Source organism: Hakea prostrata, chromosome 5 (assembly GCF_041222555.1).
Source record: "Hakea prostrata isolate BN-2017 chromosome 5, UWA_Hpros_2, whole genome shotgun sequence".
Classification (NCBI taxonomy): domain Eukaryota; kingdom Viridiplantae; phylum Streptophyta; class Magnoliopsida; order Proteales; family Proteaceae; genus Hakea; species Hakea prostrata.
Window position 1 is genome coordinate 41,284,023 of NC_142604.1, and position 5,155 is coordinate 41,289,177.

A 5,155-nucleotide genomic window follows, 5' to 3' on the forward strand; every position below is an offset into this window, starting at 1 on the left:
TTTGCGGATTTCGAAGCGTTGTTTCAATCTGGGTAGTCGGTTGTCCTTAGCCTTCAACCGTCGTCTTATACCTGAGGCTATTTAAAGCCTTCGTGGGTATTCTCCATCTATCCCGACTTCGCAAGATAGATTTGCTAAAGTGCCAAAGCAACCTTTCGTCCTTCGGCCCGCTCCGCATTCCTCGTACTCCAACGACAGCTCTATCCATTTCCCGAACAAGTGAGTTTTTTGCTTTCTCATCTCTTTTCCCTCTTCCCCCGAAGTAAACCGCACAGTAGTTATACTTGGGGTTTAGTATGTTGGTCCGTCGAAGCTTTAGAAAACTAGGGTTTCCCCATTGTTGCCGCATTTATTTCTCAGATCGATACGGCTGGGTTTTTTTGTTGTTTTGCATAGTGGCTCCCAAGATCAACCCGAACTTTATCGAGCAAAATCTTGTAAGAATAGCGTTCCGTCGGTGGTGATTGGGGCCATGCGGTGGTTTCAGCTAGTGAATCCTCCAAGCGTAAGGCGATCGCCGGCGGTGAATCTTCAAGTCGATTCCCGCAGCTTCGTTGATGCCGTCCCGCGCCTCCTTTGCCCGAAGTGACCGCTCGTCTTTCCCCGGAAGATCTTGATCACTCCGTTGCCGATGGTGCTGCCGGCAATCCCGCTGGTGAGCTCGTTGGTGAGCTCGTTGGTGCACCCCCGAAGAAGACTCTTCGGGCATCCGAGGCAACTATGTTGGCGTCTCGATGAAGGTGTGGCCCCAGCAGGTGCTGCTCCTATTTCTAACTCTAGTGCTTGTTTGGCATCCTCCTCCTCTCCTTCCGAGTTGGAGGATTTTGCCACCGTGAAGCGCCGTCGGGTGACAAGTGATGAAGCTCAGCCTTTGCTTGGTGTAGTTCATCCTTCTCATCCTTCGCTGAATTAGTGTCAAACGAGTTTGACAGAGCGTTGGAATGGTGTACCGCTGCTCGAATGACTTCGAGAGCGCAGCTTCTTACCAAACTTCCAGATGAAGTCTTTACGAAGTCACCGGTGATGTAAGTCTTTCTTCCTTATCCTCTCGATTTTGAAAAATACTTTTCCGCTCCTCGCTAACTCGAGAGTTGTTTGCAGGAGTCTTGCTTCGGTAACTTCCACAACCAAGTGGAAGCAAGCATTAGACTCAAGAGGTTGAGCAATGAAGTTTCTAGGCTTCGGGAAATCTCTCGAAGCTAAAGATGTTGAAATTGCTCGCCTTCGGAATCTAGCTTGGGAGGTGGCAGGAGAAAAGAATTCGATGATTGGTCGTCTTCGGTCGGATTTGGATGATGCCGGGGAGAAGATCCGGCGATCGGAGCGGACAGTTGGAAAGTCGGGAGCTAAAGGATCCGAAACATTACCCGAAAGGCAAGCTGTCGTTCCTTTGCCCGAATCCCTTCCAACCGATGTTCGCAGAGCTCGCGTCTTCAAGTATTTACACAAGAAGCCTTTTGTTGATATGCTGAATGCTTATAACTTGCAAAGCGCATCGGGATGGTGAGAACGAAGTATGGGAATCAATATTAAGGAAAGATCCTCATTTTGATACGACTCCCTACAAAGGTCGTTTGCCATCCCGAAGTATTTACCGACCCGGGTATTCCTCCTCCCGATCGGACCAAGGATAAGATTGATCCTCCACCTTCCGATCCAGATATTATGCAATATCCGGAGGATTCTCCTGTTTATTCTCCGCTGGAAGAAGTCAATTATGACGAGCTTGTACCGAATGCGAGTTTGGTCGAGGACCATTCTTCTCCCGGACAAGCCGGACAAAGAGTATGAAATTGCGGAGGATTTTCTGAATATCGAAATATTTTTGTAATCCTCATTTCTTCTCTTCTTTTCCTTGACTCCCCACCAATGGTTGACTCATATGTTTGTTCTAGCAAAGTCGCGTCGATCTTGTATAACTTGTTAACAATCACTGTAATGACTTTCTTCTTTGATCGGAGATTGTATCCAGCTCTTGTAATTGTTTTGATACTGGCCTCTTTGGATCTTCTGAAGAAATAAGAAATTACTTTATCTTGAACTTTGCTAGCCACTTGAATCGCCGTTGCATTAGGTCTTAGTTGTCTGAAACAATGCCTTTACTTAAGGATTTCCGGAGAAATACAATAAGTCCGAGAAGGAACTCACTCGGGTTTTAAACCGATGCCTTATACTTAAGGATTCGGAGAAATACAATAAGCCGAGAAGGGGGCTTAAGGTTTCCGGAGAAATACAATAAGTCCGGAAGGAACAGGGGCCACTGGGTTTTCATCCGATGCCCCGACTTAAGAAAGTTCGAAAGATTTTCCATAAGTGTTGAAGTGTTGAAGGACCCACACGAATTTTCATCCGATGCCTTATAGTTGGATCTTGTTCTTGAATGTGGTGTATGATGCCCCCCAATCAAAAGATAGTTTGTTGAAAACCAAAAATTGCATTGATTGAGTTGAAAATGATTACATCGCGAACAAAATTGAAATCATCCTCAAGGATAAAACTTTTTGAGATGCCTAGCATTCCACGAACGATCCAATTCTTTTCGGGAATCAATGTTCTTCAGCTTGTAAGCTCCCCGAACCGACCGGTTTCACAACCATATAAGGTCCTTCCCGAGAAGGGTCCAACTTTCTTTGGTGACGCGGGTCGGAAGCTAGGGTGTTTCTCAACACCAAATCTCCGACTAAGTACCGACGATTCTTCACTCGAGTATTATAATGAGACGCTATCCTTCTTTGATAATGTTGAGTTCGTGCTATTGCCTTTGCCCGAACTTCGTCCAACAAATCAAGACTATCAAGCAGTCCTTGTTCATTTGCTTTTTCCTCGAACTCACGATCCCGTAACGTCCCCGCCATTATCTCCACAGGTGCCAATGCTTCGGATCCATATGCCAACCTGAATGGAGTTTCTCCCCGTAGGTGTTCGAACCGTAGTTCTATAAGCCCACAAGACATTATGTAGTTCTTCGACCCAAGAAGCTTTGTCGCCTTCGAGTCTTCTCTTTATTCCTTCCAAGTAGCATTCGGTTAGTAACCTCTACCTGGCCATTGCTTTGGGGGTATGCCACCGAGGACATACGATGCTCGATCATATATGTTCCATAGAATTGCTCAAATTGTGGACAATCGAACCGAGTACCATGGTCGATGACAATTATCTTTGGAATCCCAAAGCGATATATGATTGATTCAAGCACAAATTTCTCCACTTTTTTCTCAGCAATTGTCGCCGGTGCATCGGCTTCTACCCATTTTGTGAAGTAATCAATTGCTACTATCGGATATTCCCGTCCGCCCGATGCCTTGGTGAATTTGCCCATGATATCAATTCCCCACATTGCAAAGGGAATAGGATTTAGAATTGAAGTCATAATTTCCACCGGGCGCTTCGATATCGTAGCATGAATTTGACAATTACTACATCGACGAACGTAGTCCATAGCAGCCTCTTGGATCTTAGGCCAATATAACCCAAGTCTTAGAATTTTGTGGGCCGGGGCTCGCCACCCATGTGAGCGCCACAAATTCCTTCATGAACCTCAGCCAAAGCTGATTTTGCTCCTTCGGGGCCTATACATCTCATAAGGGGTCCAAGCATAAGATCTTTTGTATAGTCTCCCATTCTGAATGACAAATCTAGCTGACCGAATCTTGATCAACCTTGCCTCTACCGGATCCTCGGGTAACTTGTCATCTCTCCGATATTCGATTATTGGATCCATCCAAAGAACGTTCGCTTCAATATAAGAAATTTCTTTCTCATGATAACTTGGAAAAGTTACCTCTTCAATGTAGACCGAAGGGTCTAGATTCTTTTCCTTGGCATTGGCTAGTCGGGATAGCTCATCTCGCCACCGAATTTTCATTCCTCGAAATCCGAGATATCTTCAAATTCCGAAATTGGTTCCCGAAATGCCCGCACTATCTCCCGATATTTTTGCAAGCGTGGTTCTTTAATGCCATACTCCCCCGGACTTGGTTGACTATAAGCCGAGAGTCACTATAAATAGTAACATCTGCAATAGCTAATGCCTTTGACAACCGAAGTCCCGCTATTAGGGCCTCATATTCCGCTTCGTTATTACTTGCATCAAATGCGAATCTCAAAGCATATCGAATAATAAATCCCGCTGGACTTTTTAATAGAATTCCAAACACCTGCTCCATCTTTATTACTCGAACCATCCACATATACCTCCTAAGTGGTTGGTATAATGGGATCCTCAATGGTGGGTTCCCACGGTGCAGTAGTTTCTACTACAAAGTCGGCTAATGCCCGAGCCTTGATTGCAGTTCGGGGCTTAAAACTCACTTGGAACTCACTTAGCTCAACCGACCGAGGATACCATCCTTCCGGACAAATCAGGTTTGTTAAGAACTTTACTAAGAGGAAAAGTTGTAAATACCTCAATTGGATGAGCCTAAAAATATGGCCTTAGCTTCCCGGCGGCCATCATGAGAGCCGAGCCTCGCTTCTCAATCTGCGAATATCTCGTCTCCGCATCTAGCAACACGTGGCTTACATAGTAAATCGACCATCAAGTTTCTTATCTTTCTCCCGAACAAGTACCGCACCGACCGCGGAAAGGGATGTCGCTAGATATAGCTGTAATATTTCCCCTTCTCTCCGGCTCCGGACAGGATCGGTGGTTGTCCAAGTGCTTCTTTTAATTCCTCGAAAGCTTTCTCGGCACTCTTCAGTCCACTTTGCTTCCTTATCGCCCTTCAGGTCTTTAAGTGCCTTGAAGAAAGGCAAACATTTCTCTCCGGACTTGGAGATAAATCGATTTAAGGCAAAGCAACTCTCCCTCGTCAAACATTGTACATCCCGAACGGTTTTGGGAGCCTCCATATCAATCGGAGCTTGTATTTTGGCAGGATTTGCCTCAATTCCCCTCTCGTGATACCATGAAACCCAAGAATTTGCCCGAGGAGACTCCAAAGGCACATTTTTCGGGGTTCAACTTCATTTGATGTTTCCTCGCATCGAGAAAACCTCGACCAAATCTCGCAATGTGATTTGCTTTTGTAAAGCTTTTCACCAAGATGTCGTCAACATATGCTTCAACGTTCTTTCCTATCAGCTCTTTGAAAATCTTGTTGACGGCCCTCCGATATGTTGCTCCCGCATTCTTCGGGCCAAAAGGCATGACCTT